This window comes from Panthera tigris, chromosome C2, assembly GCF_018350195.1.
Source record: "Panthera tigris isolate Pti1 chromosome C2, P.tigris_Pti1_mat1.1, whole genome shotgun sequence".
Classification (NCBI taxonomy): Eukaryota; Metazoa; Chordata; class Mammalia; order Carnivora; family Felidae; genus Panthera; species Panthera tigris.
The window spans coordinates 128,462,023-128,478,295 of NC_056668.1; the positions used below are offsets into that span (position 1 = coordinate 128,462,023).

Genomic DNA, 16,273 nt, shown 5'->3' on the forward strand with positions numbered 1-16,273 from the left:
TGCTATACTACAGGAATTTTAAGAGCTAAGGGAAATACTTGTTGTGTTCCAATGTTCTTTATAGTGGAATACTTTGAACCGGTTCTCTTTTAAAAGGCTTAGAGAAGGGCATTTCAGAAAACAGTCTAAAAGTGTTTTTTTCCAGGTAATGAAGACTGTGGAAATTCCTGCAAGTTTCCAGGCCCTCCAGGCCCTAAGAGTTAAATTCTCATTCCTCCAAAGTAAGCCACTGAGTTTGTTGGTGAAATAGAAATCATGACCCTTGTAGCTCAGGAGAGATATACAGGAGCCATCTGACAAAGGCACTACCCAAATAGATGGTGGCAATTTCTAAAACAATTGTAAAGGTGGGTGCCTTTTTAAATTTTTTTCTTTTCAGAATCTAGTCAGTATTCAATGAAGAGTAGATATGCCATCCTAGCTTCTCTTCTGTCCCTATGAAGATTCACTGGAGATACCTCTTGACCACAATAGATGAAGTGAACCAAAGTCAGCATGTTGCCATTACAATGGGAAACAAAAGAGATATTACCTCTACTCTGGGAAAAGAGTAAGATTGAAACAGTAATGTGAATTCCCAGCAGACCAACTGTTTCCACAAAAATACACTATTGTGGTTCCTTAGCAACCAATGCTGTTCTTCAAAGGCACTGTAAATGGAGAATACCTTCTTCAGTCTAGTATATATAAAGTATGACTTGTGACAGATTAAAATGAATGCTTTGTTGGCATCTTGGAAGGCAGCTATGTTCACCACTACACGACCAACGCTCTACTGGCATCTTGAAAGTATTCACTCAACCAGCAAAACTTGCGCATGGAGTTGAGAAGGCAAATGCTATTTTGGTTAATTTAAGTCTCTAACAACCAAATAAATGCATTATTACTCTATTTGTGCATGTCTCCTGTAGATGCATACAACGGCATCTGGTCTATTCTGGTTGGCATCTACCATGACATTCAACTCCCCATTCTCTTACTCAGACCCTTGTTCTACTTTGCCATTAGCTCTAAGAGAGACAACTGATTTGCGAGGCACCCAAAATACCAAGAAATTGTGGAGTTGTTAACAAATAAAACTCTACTTAAATTGAGAAGATACTGCAAAATTTAGTAACAGTCTGCAATTTAAAATATTGAGGAAATGCTCTGTAATTGCTCTACTGCTATTCATAAACACAAAAGAAAGATCTGTTACTCAAATAACTTCATTAAATTAGCTCAAAATGTAAGACTAGTTTTGTTGTAATACAATAGGCTGTTAGTGTTATTTATTTCTACTGTTTAAAATCCTGGTTTAATGCTAATCATTCCTAACCTGCTAAATTTCTATCAGACTGTTCTTGGAATATAGGTGATAAAATGACCCTACCAAGAACATTTATACTTCCAAGATGTATTGTAATTTGATTTCCATTTGGTTTTCCCAATGTTTCTGGAGTAGACTTTGGAAAGTCTCCTCAGTAACCTAGTTCAGCTTTTTTTTTTTTAATGTTTGTTTTGTTTTTTTTTTTTTTTTTTTTGAGAGAGAGAGAGAGAGCGAGCGAGCCAGAGTGCAAGCTGGGGAGGGGCAGAGAAAGAGGGAGACACAGAATCTGAAGCAGGCTCCAGGCTCTGAGCTGTCAGCACAGAGCCTGATGTGGCGCTTGAACCCACAAGCTGTGAGATCATGACCTGAGCCAAAGTAGGATGCTCAACTGACTGAGCCACCCAGGCGTCTCCCGAGTTCAACTTTAATATTACTCATTTGTTCATTCACTCGTCATTCATTCATCTAACAAGTACTTATTGAGCATCTTGGTGCCAGAACTGTGTTGGGTGCTAGGGATGTGGACAAAATAAACATGTTCCTTGCCATCTAGACTCCCAAGGAGGCAACAGAAAATTAGCAGCTACATACAATGCAGCATGCCAAGTGCTCCTGACAGAAGGATCAATACTAAAGGAGCATTTTACAAAGTACTCTTACCCAGACCAGAGGGGTCCAGGAAAGACTTCCTGGAAGAAATGGTGAAAAAACACACAAGGTGAATGATGAGGGAGTGTGGGGCAAGCTGAGGGCAAAGTATAGGCTAACAAGACCCCACCCCCACCCCCACCACAGGTGGGATACAGGTGACATTCCTCAGGCACTCCTGGCTGCCCAAAGACAAAGGAAAGGACAGAAAACAAATGGTTAAGCTGATAGAGTCTCCATCAATTTACAAATATCTTAGTAAATTATAAGAAAAAGGCAATCTTATCAATAGCCTAATCTCCAGAAACCTATAGACTTGGTTTCCTGGAGCTCCGACATCACCCTCCCCTCCACAGTGATAGGGGGAACAAAGGCAAGAAGGATATGGCAGGTAAAATTTAATTTCCTTATAACCTGCACCCATTGACAAATACTTGAGGCAGGCAGAGTGAAATGTTTCTCCAGGAACTCCCCACTGTAATGTTAACACTTTGCTAGAAGGAAAAACAACCTTAGCTTGACAACAGCTAGGCCTCCAGTACCCTGTGAGCCTTCTTTAGTATATTAAAATCCCTTTGGAACCTTCCCCTTGAGGTTATCTCCTCTAACTCCATAGTATATAATCAGTCTCTCCTCAGGGTCCCAGGGCAGCTCTTTCTGCCCACAGGTCCTATCCCTGTGCTTTAATAAAATCACCTTTTTGCATCAAAGATGTCTTCAAGAATTCTTTCTTGGCTATCAGCTCTGGATCCCATGAACCCTCGCCCCATCAACTCTAAAACCTCATCAGTGAAACAGCAGCAGAATCTAAGCTCAATTAAATAATCTAACCTTACACCTAGAGGAAATAGAAAAAGAACAAAGCCCAAGGTGAGTAGGAGGAAGGAAATAATAAAGATCAGAGCAAAAATAAATGACATACAGAATAAAAAACAATAGAAAAAAAAATCACTGAATCAAAGAACTTTTCTTTGAAAAGATCAACAAAATTGATAAACCCTTGGCCAGACTCATCAAGAAAAAAACAGAAAGGACTCAAGATCAGAAATGAGAGAGGAAAAGTTACAACTGACACTACAGAAATACAAAGAGAAAACTGATGAGGGAGCATGGGGCAAGCTCAGGGCCAAGTGCAGGCTAACAGCACCCCCTGCCCCAGGTGGGACATGTATGATATTCCTTGGGCACTTGCTGCTACCCCAAAATAAGAAAGGACAAAAAACAAATGGTCAAACTGGTAAGAGTCTCCACCAGTTTACCAGAAAAAAGCAATCTCATGGATAAACTCCAGGAACTCCCTACAGTCTCAATGTTAATGCTTTGCTAGAGGGAAAAATAACCTTCACTTGACAATAGCTAGGCCTCCAGTAAGTCTTTAGCATGTGAAAGTCTCTTTGGTAACTCCCTCTTGACTTTATTCCCCCCCCACCCCCCACCCCCATCACCACCTAGGCTTACAGCTCAGCTCTTGCTACCACCCATGGGCCCGGTCCCTGTGCTTTAATAAAATCACCTTTTTGTACCAAAGAGGTTTTCATGAATTCTTTCTTGGTTGTCAGCTCTGGACGCCACAAACCCATCATCCCCAAACTTCCATCAATACCATGAAAAAATATATGCCAACAAATGGGACAACCTAAAAGAAATGGGTCAACGCCTAGAAATATATACTCTCCCAAAACTGAATCAAGAAGAAATAGGAAATCTGAACAGACCAATTTAATTGGCAATCAAAAAACTACAAAAAAAATAATCAAAAAACTACAAAAAAAAAAAGCCTGGAGAGGCTGCTTTTAGTCAACAGGCTTTAGCAATGGAAACTTAAGCAAGGTAAGAGTGCCCACAACAACCACTGAGCTGACACAAACAGGCTTATTAAGCTGTAGGCCCTAACTAACCAGTGGGCTACTCATAACTAGACACATAATAAATGTATTAAAATCATCTGAGAAAACTCAACATTCATTCATGACAAAAACTTTTCCCATTGTTAATTAACATCACTTAATTAAAAACATAATTATATGAAACAAGTAGTATCCTCACGGAAGATGATATTAAAAAAAAAAAAATTAATGCCCCTAGGAGCACCTGGATGGTGAATTAGACAGTTAGGTATCCAACTCTTGATTTTGACTCAGGACATGATCTCACAGTTCGTGGGGTCAAGCCCCACGTCGGACTCTGTGCTGACAGCACACAGAACCTGCTTGGGATTCTCTCTCTGCCCCTTCCCCACTCATCCTCTCTCGCCTCCCCGCCCCCCCCCCCAAACAAACAAACATTAAAAAAAATTAATGCCTGTAGAAACAAAAGGACAATACCACCACCTCAAGAAAACCCAGCTTTCTGGCTCCAAAGTTATCCTATGCATTTCCCAACTGCCCCTTAGAAAAATAGCTATCATACAGATTTTAATTATTACTTTTAAAGATTCCCTCAAACCTAAAGTAGTAGCAAATAAACTTTTCGGGTAATGTATATCCCACCAGCACAATTTAATTACAGTATTATGAGGTTAACCTTTATAACTTGAGGAAACACTTGGCTAGGAATTCAAATCTGCTAACCTTAAAATACCTTAAATACTTTTATTATTTTTATTTTTAAATGTTTGGGAGAAAGCACATCCACAGGGGAAGGGCAGAGAGTGAGAGAGAGAGAGAGAGAGAGAGAGTGAGAGAGAGAGAGAGTGAGAGAGAGAGAGAGAGAGAGAGAGAGAGGGAGGGAGGGAGGGAGGATTCCAAGCAGGCTCCATGCTTGTCAGTGTGAAGCCTGACTCCGAGCTCCATCCCATAAACCATGAGATCACGACTGTAGCCAAAATCAAGAGTCAGATGCTCAACTGACTGAGCCATCCAGGTGCCCTGACCCTGAATATTTTTAAGAAATGAGTATGTTTAAGAAAACACAGGCCACTGTTAGATCTTATTTTTATCTGTAGTGAATAATACATGTAAATTATGGCCGACATCTAAGACCCAGTCTTTGAGGACACTGTTCTACACTTTATGATTTGAGCATAGTTGAGAAAAATGGTGCTCCATTTGCTTAAAAATCACCTACCAAACAGCCTAACTCACCCTTAGAGGAAGGTGTAGTCAAGAAAAACCTTACAGAACAAAACAAAACAAAACGCCAACTAACAAACCTGCACGCAGTGAATGTTTACTGGGTATATTTCAATAATTTTCCAGTGTTCTCAATAAATTTCTGCTCATTTGTTTATTCATTAATGAGTATCGTTAATTTTTCTTAGTGCTTACATAATAACTGGGAGAACATACATACTTTTAAGAGTAAAATTCTTAAGTAAATAAATAAGTGGATTGCGGCCCTGGGGAGTCTATAAATGCAGGTGTTGAAGACATGCAAAACAAGAAAAATATAAGAGAAAAACTTTTAAACTTATTATTTTGAAATAATTTTAGATTTATAAAAGAGTTGCAAATATAGCACTGAGTTCCTGTGTATCATCTACCCAGCTTCCCCTGATTATAACATCTTACTTATATAATCATGGTACTGAACTATGAAATTAACAGTAGGATAATATTATTAACTACAATGTCATCTGAATTCCCCCATTTTTTTTTTCACTAATATCCTTGAAGTTGTTCAGGATGTGCCACCCAAAAGTATGCATTTGGCATTTTGATTATTTTGGAGTAATTGATTTGAGAAGCAGATTCAGGAAGGGCTCTCTGACCTCCCCTTTTCTACCTAAAAACAGGCCATAAGGTACCCTCCTTGTACCAGGAAGAGAACATCCTTATCACCGGACACTAGGAACTGATACTAAAATGGATCTATACAAACACACTTACTAAAGTAATCCATATCTTCCACTAGTTTCCCTCCCATCCTGTATTTCCCCTAGTCATTTCTCTACAATTTATTGCCCCTAGACTAAACCCTGGTCATTTCTTCACAAATATGTCATTTCTTTGTCTAAACAGTATAAAAGTTTTCTACTCTGGTCACTTCTTCATACTCTTATGAAGGCCCCCACATACATGCAAAAGTTTTAAAAAACTTGTATGTTTTTTTGTGAATAGTCTTATGTCACTGTAACTCTTTTTTTTTCTTTTAATGTTTATTTATTTTTGAGACAGAGAGAGACAGAGCATGAACAAGGGAGGAGGAGACAGAGAGGGAGACACAGAATCTGAAACAGGCTCCAGGCTCTGAGCTGTCAGCACACAGCCCGACGCGGGGCTCGAACTCACGGACCGTGAGATCATGACCAGAGCTGAAGTCGGACGCTTAACCGACCGAGCCAGGTGCCCCTGTCACTGTAACTCTTAAGCCCTATCAGACAGCCTAAGAATATAAAGGAGAATTTTTCCTCCCCTATATCCTTTTTCTGTTCCTAGCTTCAGTCTAGGATCCAACATGACATTTAACTGTCATGTCTCCTTAGCCTTTTTCAATCTATTAAGTTTCTCATCTTTCCTTGTCTTTATTCTTTCATGACCTTGGTACTTCTGAAGAGTAATGGCATTTTGTAGAATTCCCCTTAATGTGGGGTTGTGGATTTGGAGGAAGAACACCAAAGAGGCAAAGTATTCTTCTCATTCCATCGTACCAGGGTATATAAAATGTCTATATGATTTACTACTGGTGGTGATTTACTCCCTGATTACATGGCTAAGGTGGTGTTTCCCAGGTTTCTCTACTGTAAGGTTACTAATGTTCCTTTTCCATTCACTGTTCATTAGAAGTGAGTCACCAAGTCCAACTCACACTCAGGGAGAAAGGTATTAAGCTTCACCTTAGTATGAAATACAAAATTCATAGATATTCTACCATTTGCAGGATAATACCTACTGACATGATCTTTCCAGTTACCAACAGATCATGAGGTAATATACATAGCTGATTGCTTGCTTTAAATCAGTATGGTTTAAGACCAAGTCATGATAAGCTTCATCTGCAGGGATCACAGGAGATAAATGAAGAGACGCAGATGTATTTAAGTAGAGTATATTTGCATGAATTTCAAGCCATAAGACTGTAAAATAGATTTTGAGTAATATTTTATGAAAAGATAGGATTTCTGGAATGGCTGAGTGAGGAGCTTACCAAATATTTTTCCCCCCAAAGCAATAACAAACCTGGAAAAATTGTTGAAAACAATGAAATTCATTAAAATAAAGATCAGAGTGTAAATAAATGAAACAAATTAAAAAGACAATAGAAAAGATCAGTGTAACTGAGAGCTGGTTTTTTGAAAAGATAAACAAATTAGACAAACCATTAGTTAGACTCACCAAGATAGTAAGAGGATTCAAAATCAGAAATCAAAGTGGACACGTTACAATGGATACTAGAGAAATACAAAGGATAAGAGACTATCAGAAACAATTATATGCCAACAAATTAGACAGCCTAGAAGAAATGGATAAATTCCTAGAAACATACAATCTACCAATGCTGAATCATGAATAAGTAGAAAATATGAATCAACCAATTCCTAATAAGCAGATTAAATCATTAATTGGAAATCTCTCAACAAACAAGAGTCCAGGACCATATGGTTTTACTGGTAAATTGTACCAAACATTTAAAAAAAGAATTAATATGGGGCACCTGAGTGGCTCAGTTGAGCGTCCAACTTTGGCTCAGGTCACGGTCTCAGGGTTTGTGGGTTTGAGCCCTGTGTCAGGCTCTGGGCTGATAGCTCAGAGCCTGGAGCCTGCTTCGGATTCTGTTCCTCCTTCTCTCTGCCCCTCCTCCACTCACACTGAGTCTCTGTCCCTCAAAAATGAATAAATGTTAAAAAAATTTTTTTTAATTAATAAAAAAAAATAATTAATACTGTCCTTCTCAAATTCGTCCAAAAAACAGAAGAGGAGGGAACACATCCAAACTCATTTTATGAGGCCACCATTACCCTCATACCAAAACCAAACAAGAAAACTATAAGAAATTACAGGTCAATATCTCGGATGAATACAGATGTAAAAATATTCAACAAAGGATTAGCAAATTGAATTTAACAATATATTTAAATGACGATACACTGATAACCAGTGGGATTTTTTCCCCAAGGATGCAAAGTTGGTTCAACATCTGCAAATCAATGTGATGTGTACCACATTAACAAAATGAAGGATAAAAATCACACGATCACCTCAATAACTGCAGAATAAGCATTTCCAAATTCAACATTCATTCATGATAAAAAACTCTCAACAAAGTGGGTATAGAGAGAATGTACCAATATACAAAAAGGCTATATGTGATAAACCCATAGCTAATATCATACCCAATGTGAAAAGCTGACAGCTTTTCCTCTAAGATCAAGAACAAAACAAGAATGCCCATGCTCACTTTTATCCAACATAGTACTAGAAGCCCTAGCTAGAGCAATTAGCTGACAAAAAGAAATTAAAGGCATTCAAATTAGAAAGGAAGAAGTTAAACTGTTTCCATTTGCAGATGACATTTTATATATGCAAAAAACTGTTAGAGCTAATAAACAAATTCAGTAAAGCTGTAAGATACAAAAATCAATATATAAGAGATGCATTTTTATACACAACTATCAGAGACAGAAATTAGAAAACAGTCCTATTAGCAATTGCATTGAAAAGAAGAAAACCTAGGAAGAAATTTAACGAAGGAGGTGAAAGATGTGAACACTTTAAGACACTGAAGACACAAATAAATGGGAAGATAGCTCAAGCTCATGTACTGGAACAATTAATATTGTTAAAATGTCCATACTACCCAAAGCAGTTTACAGATTCAATGTAATCCCTATCAAAATTCCAATGACATTTGGCATAGAAATAGAACAAACATATTAAAATTTGTATGAAAGCACAAAACAAAACCCAAAGCAATCTTGAGAAAGAAAAACAAAGCTGGAGGCACCACACTCCTGATTTCAAACTATATTATAAACCTATAGTAATCACAACAGTATGGTATTGGCATAAACACACACACATACAAACACACACACACACAACAATGGAATAGAATCTATAGCCTAGGGAAAAATAAAAAAAAAAACATGCCTATATGGTCAATTAATTCAAGACAAAGGAGCCAAAATATACAATGGGGAAAGGACAGTCCCTTCAATCAATGGTATTAGGAAAACTGGACAGAAATGGACCACTATCTTACAACATACACGAAAAATCAACTGAAAATGGATTAAAGACTTAAATATAAGACCTGAAATCACAAAACTCCTAGAAGACAACAGAGCATAAGCTCCTAGACATCAGTCTTGGCTATTGTTTTTTTGTTTTGTTTTGTTTTTGTATTTAAAAAAAAATGTTTATTTATTTTGAGAGCAAGAAAGTGCACACAAGCAAGGGAGGGGCAGATAGAGAGAGGGACAGAAAGAAAGAGAGAGAGAATCCCAAGCAGGCCCCACACTGCCAGTGCAAAGCTTGATGTGGGGCTTCATCTCATGAACTATGAGATCATGACACGAGCCGAAATCAAGAGCTGGATGCTTAACTGACTGAGGTAGCAAGGAGCCCCTTTTATTTTGAATATGACACCAAAAACAAAGGCACCAGAAGCACACAGAAAAAGTGGAACTACATCAAACAAAAGCTTCTGCACAGCAAAGAAGTCAGCAACAAAATGAAAAGCCAACCTACAAAATGGGAGAAAATATTTTCAAACCATATTATCTGATAAGGGGTGAACATCCAAAATATATAAATTAACTCCTATAGCACAAGAGCAAAAAAACAAAAAACAAAAAAACAAAAAAACAAACAAGCAAAAGAAAAACCCAAAACAAAACAATTAAAAAACAGAGAATCTGGATAGACATTTTTCCAAAATGACATACAAACGGTCAACAGGTACATGACAAGATGCTCAACGTCACTATTCATTAGGAAAATGCAAATCAAAACAACAGTGAGCTATCATCTCACACCTGTTAGAAAACCTATTAACAAAAAGACAAAAAATAACAAGTGTTGAAGATGTGGACAAAAGGGAACCTTTGTGCACTGTTGGTGGAAGTGTAAATTCCTACAGCCATTATAGAAAACAGTGTGGAGGTTCTTCAAAGAAACTAAAAACAGAATTACCATAGACTCCAGCAATTCCACTTCTGAGCATTTATCTGAAGAAAATGAAAACACTAATCCTGAAAGATCTATGCACCTCCATGTTCAATGCAGCACTATAATAGCCAGTGGAGGCATCTGGCTGGCTCAGTCATTAAAGCATGCAATTCTTGATCCTGGGGTTGTGAGTTTGAGCCCTATGTTAGGAGTAGAGATTACTTTAAAAAAAAGTTATAAAAAAATAGTCAAGATATATAAAAAAAAAAAACCCTAATGTCCATCAATAGATGAATAAAGATATGGTGCATATGTACAATGGACTAATAATTCAACCTTAAAAAAAAGTAAAGCTTGCCATTTGTAATAACATGGATGGATCTTGAGAGCATTTTGCTAAGTGAAATAAGTCAGAGAAAGACAAATACTATATGACCTCTCATATGTGTAATCTTACAAAAAACACAAAAAACTACCTAGATACATACACAGAACAGATTTGTGGTTACCTCAGGTGGGAGTGGGAGGGGATGAGAAGAAACGTAAAATGAGTCAGGGTGGTGAAAAGGTACACACTTTCAGTTATAAGATAGATAAGGCCTGGAGATGTAACACATAGCATGATGACTATAGTTAACAATACTGTATATTTGAAAGTAGCTAAAAGAGTAAATCTTAAAAGTTCTCATTACATGGAAAAAAAGTAACTATATATCCTTATGGATGTTAACTAAACTTGTGGTAACCATTTCACAACATATACATATATCAAATAATTATGTTGTATACCTGAAAGTAATACAATGTTAGTCAGTCATATTTCAATAAAAAAAGAAACAATAAAAAAAATAACCAACCATTCAACCAATCTGGAAATTGACAGAAGGCATACAACAAATTGATGATTTATTCAAGAAAACCTACTGAATCTCAGAACAGTGAGAGTCTGTTACATTTTAGCCAGGAATTGCTCCAATCCTTTGCCCCTTCTACCTCAGATCCATTACCTCGAAGTTCTCCCCAGCCTTAGCAGATGAAGAACTCTGTGGGAACTGGCAGTTCTGCTGCCCGGCTGGAGGGGAGCTGCCTATTTGGAGCAGAGCATAGAAAATTCCTGCCTGGGTACTGTTCGAAACAAGAGCAATCTCAGTGGCAAACAATAAGGAAAGGCTAATATCAGGGGTAGCCTGATCTCTTGATATTGGTTGGGAAAGTATCAAAATGGCAGACCAGCCAGAAATTTTAATAGGGAGATCCAGGGAAGGAAATAACCAGAGAGGGCCTAGCTAAGTAAGATCCCCCTTTTCTCTGGTGATCTGGAAGGTGGTGTATGTTCAACAGAAACCAGACAGAGCTCTAATGAGCTACTTGCTACTTGTCTTTGGCTGATTTTCCCCTAGTCATTCATTGTGTGTCTACCACATCAAATGATAACTAAACTCATTTACACTTACCCGCTATGATCATCTACATTGCCTCCTTTATTACATAGAAGGGAAATCCAAAACCGCTGAGCAGTTTGAGGGTATGAATCTCCAAAAAGTTAGTAGAAAATCAACAGAGGTTAGTACAATGGCTCCTGGGTCTTTGCCAGAATTCATTTACCTACAAAAAGGTGGCACAAAACTAAAAAAATGATCAGGTGGCACAAAAACTAACAAAAACTGATTTGGGCTATCTGTACCAGATATGATATAAAGATCTTCCCTAATCTTTGTCTTACATGTAGTCTGTATTCCCTTTTACTCTTTTCTCTTGAGAATTCTTTGGAAGGAAGAAGGAATAATAGAGGTTTCTTCAGGAAGTCACTCTTTGTGTATTCTTAAACAGATGATAAACTCTACACTGGAGAGTGGATCACACCTGTCCCATGAATCATGATGACCTATGTTATAGTCATGGCTCTGAAATGTTCCTCTTACCTTCTGCTCCACTTTTTCATAACTCCCAATTCCTGGTTCTAGTTCTACATTTGATGTGCTTTGTGGGGGACAACCTCTGCTAAAAATAATCTAGGTTTGTAGTTGGGTACTTATAATCCCAGGGAAAATGACCAGGACATAGATATACACTCCAGTTCTAATTGCTATATAAAACTATTAAGCAGTAACATTTACACCTTTATAAACCAGAATTTATAACACGGCTTCTTTCCATAATAAAAGACTATCCATGCATGTCCTCAAGCCCTCTTATTATAAATTCTGTTTGTTCAAGCAAGTGATTATAAGTTCTCATAGAGACAACAGAACATTCCATATGAATGTTTCCTCAAGCTTGGTGGAATTCAGGAAGCTACTCCATGTTGGCACCAAGGAGACCTGCTCCCAAGACAACCTTTATGCTCCTGTCTTTCGTGATGGCTTGACATCTGGCTCATTCTTGGCATTTAGTCAATTTTAAGTTGCTAGGGAAAATAAGGAACAAATCCTTACATTTATACAACTGACATCTTTGCTGTTCAGAACCTTGTATAATCTATCCTTGTAATAAGGACAGTCAGAAATTTTTTTGCATTAAAAAAAATTTTTTTAATGTTTATTCATTTTTTGAGAGAGAGACAGAGTGTGAGTGGGGGAGGGGCAGAGAGAGAAGGAGACACAGAATCCTAAGCAAGCTCCAGGCTCTGAACTGAGAGCACAAACCCGACGCAGGGCTCGAACTCACGGACTGTGAGATCATGACCTAAACTGAAGTCGGACGCTTAACCAACTGAGCCACCCAGGCACCCCAGGACAGTCAGAAATTATATAAGTGTAAAAACATCGCTGACAAATAACCTAACAGGTATTCAGTAAGGAGAATGCAGTAGAGCTGGCTAACTGTTGCAGTGTTGAGTGAGCCCCCTTTTCATTTTTTTCTAGCACATGTGTATTGTAACTTGGAAACAGTATCTAGGGACAGAAGTCTGGAATCTGAGGCAGGCATAGAAGGATGGTGTCTCTATCAAGGGAAAATACCTGGGTGAGACTAATTCATCACAGAAACATCTGTTCTCTCAAACGAACAAATACCAAAACATGCTTGGAGGTAATGTGGTATACATTTTGCCACCAATTATACATGGATTTGAACTGTGATCACCATGTACCTGTTCAATGACCTTGAATAGTTTCCCTACTCTCTAAGCTTCCTTAACTGCACAATCAATTAGATGAAGTAATTTACATAAAATGCCCAACACTATTCGTATGTGCTCACACATGTCACCAACTGCACTGCTCCTCACTTTCTGCCTTACCAATGTCATCCACAGGCAGGTAATAATAGTGACAAACCTGTCTGCATGCATGCAGGGATATATTCTGTCATAACTGTAATTTCTGAAAAAAAATTGTAGATTCATTCTGCAATTTAACAATTCAAATTCTTTTTCTTTTCTTTTTTCTTTTTTTTTTTTTTTTGACTAGGATGAAATGATTAACCTTTGCTTGACACTTTTCCTCCTGAGTCACTGCTAAAAGATCAGATAATTTTAACAGCAGCCAATCCACATAGCAGGATCCCATGGGTCAATCACCACCAACAACATAAAAAGACTAAGAATTATTTCAGATCATGATGCTGCCAGATAGAGTATCGCTCCCCAAAGAAAACATTTTATAGTATGTGATTTTTTTTTTCTCTTCCAAACTCCCTGGCCAACTTCTTCCTCTGTCAAGAAATGGCTGTATGTGATGGGACACTCTGCATGCATGCCTGATTCCAGAGTACTACAGGATGGTACCAGGTAGAAGGTGAATAGCTGCTTGGGTTTCCAGCTGACACACCTGCTGTCAAAGCTACTTCACACCCTGGCAGGGAGAAATTCCTCTCAACTCTCAGCAGTGCTCATTGCAACTATTACATGTGAGCAACCAGTAAGTCACTGAGTCACTGTGATGACTCATGCATCAAAAAGGAAGCCCTCCTCTGGGCTGACGGGCCAGGCAGTAATCTCCAGGAGGAGAATCTGATCTTGCTAGCTAAAAACAGCAGGTAGGAGAGTGACATCACCAAGATACTCCCCCTCAAAAGAAGAACATCTATTCCAAAAAAAAAAAAAAAAAAAAAAAGATACCAAGAGAATCCTAGAACACAGAGGTGAGGCCGAAAGCACACCCTGCACCTCAGAGACCAAAAGAGACTGCATTAGAAGGTAACAAATGTGGTTACATGTTGACCACATTGTCCCTCCTCTAGGACTGTGCAGCACCACCAGGAGAGGTCGCCCTTGAGCTGCCAGTTCCTTCAGTAGGAAAAGAGCTCCCAAGCATTGTGGATCACTTTGTGAGAGTCCATACTTTGATCTCACATGATGAAGAATGCAGGGGAATCTACAGGGCCTAGCCACTGGCAATCTGACTGTGACAGAAAAGGGGTGAGTAGCTTGCAACAACCAACACACAGATCTTGGCAGACAGAGTTCATAACTGCAGTGCCCAAGTAGTAATTCCAGTCATCAGTTTTGCTCATCTGCAGAACTGATTCTGGGGTGCACTCTGACCAGGGAATTTGGCAGAGTGCAGATCTGCCTCATTTGGATCCTCAAATGAAGAGTTTTGCTGGCTGTAGAGCTGACTTTTCCCATACCCAGGCAAGTAAGAGTCAAAGGCAAGCTGAGTCAAAGCTCTACTCTCTGTGGAGAGTGCCTTCTAGCTTCATCTAACCAGAAGGGCTGGTGACAACTGTTGGAAGCTGTGTGGCCCAGTGACACTTAACCTAGAGGCAAGTGGGTAGAGCTGATCAATTCCATGGCAAAATCAGTATAGGGCACAAAGGCTGCCCATACTCAGTAAAGGCAGAGGGAATGATTCTTTGCCAAGCTGAGGGTAGCTCCTGGCAACTCCAAACTGGAAAGCCTCTTTGGGAAACAGAATACCCTGGAGTAGGCCCCTCCCCATCCTGCCCAGGCAAGATAGAGACAACAGTTTGCAGAGCAAAGCCAGTGGTCCTATTCAGCCAAGGAACTTGGGGTACAGGTCAGCTTAAGACAGCAAACAAAGAGCTTTACCAGTTTTAGAGTTGTTTCTCCTGCTGTTTCTGAGCAAAGAATTTAATTTATAGCCCTACTCATAGCTGAAAACAGCCTTCAGCCTGTCCGATCAAGGAACAGAACCAGAGCAGACAGGAAGCTGTGTAGCCCAATTCAACAACCCTATGTACAGTGGCATTAGAACAGACAGCATTGCCTATATGCAAGAGCAAAACTAGTCACCTCACTTAACCAAGGAATTCAGTACACATTCAGGCCTGATTTGGGCTCCCAAACAATGAATGAGCTATACAGGCCCTGAGCCCTGGCCTATTACTCCGTTGGGGCAGGGAAGCTAACTCACAGCCCTAGATACTAATCAATACAGTACTTAGTCCTGATCATCTAGTAAGCCTGACCAGAGATTCAGGCAACCACAGAGCCCATCTTACAGCCTCACTTGGGTAGGGAACCAAGCAAATAGTTTTATCCAACAGTTCTCAGTGGCACACACCCCTATCCCTGTCCTCAGAGTTCAAATAGTTGCTTCCCCCCAAAACATACCATAATAGCAGGCCCCTCTTGCCCAAAGACATCACCAGCAGACACACCCCAAAACCTAAACTGAGTAAGTGGTCAAGAACTATCTCTGCCAAAGTAAACCTGTAAAGTTTAGAAAAGGAGCTCTATTACTCAAATGCACAGATACCAATGTAAAAAACCAAGGATCAGGTATATATACATCACCAAAGGAAACTAATAAAGCTCTAAGAACTGATCCTAAAGAAATAGGAGATCTATGAACTATCAAACAATTTAGAATAATCCTCTTAAGGAAGTTCAGAAAACTACAAGAAAACACAGCTAACGAAACAAAATTAGAACAAAAATGCATGAACAAAATGAGAAGTTTGACAAGAAAATAGAAACCAATGCACATACCAACCCTCCAATACACACAGACCCACACAGAAATCCTAAAGTTTAAAAATACATTAACTAAATTACAGAATTCAACAGAGTTTCAAAAGTATACTCAACTGAATAGAAGAAAAATTTAGTGACCTGGAGGATAGGACAATGAAAACTGACCAGACACAGAAACAAAAAGAAAAAAAAAAAAAAAAAGAAAAAGAAAAAGTGAAAAAACCCTATGAGAATTTAGGACATTATAAAAAGAAATAACATTCAATATTTGCATTATGGGAACTCCAGAAGAATAACAGAAAGGACAGAAAGTATATTTAAAACAATAATGTTTGAAAATTTCCCAAACCTGGGGAAAGAAATGGAAATCTAGACCCATGATCCAAA

At 38.7% G+C, this 16,273-nt stretch overlaps 1 protein-coding gene across 9 annotated transcripts in view; it reads right to left on the minus strand.

Annotated features, from left to right (window-relative positions):
- The window catches only part of TMEM108 (transmembrane protein 108), a 359,971-nt gene that overhangs the window by 233,400 nt on the left and 110,298 nt on the right, over window positions 1-16,273 (minus strand). The window contains exon 1 of one of the 9 annotated variants that reach the window (XM_042956443.1): window positions 11,928-12,116. The exons of the other annotated variants lie outside the window; for them this stretch is intronic. The gene's annotated coding sequence lies outside the window, so the exon portion shown is untranslated. Of the gene's footprint in view, window positions 1-11,927; window positions 12,117-16,273 lie in introns of those variants that run through there. 9 annotated transcript variants of the gene reach the window in all.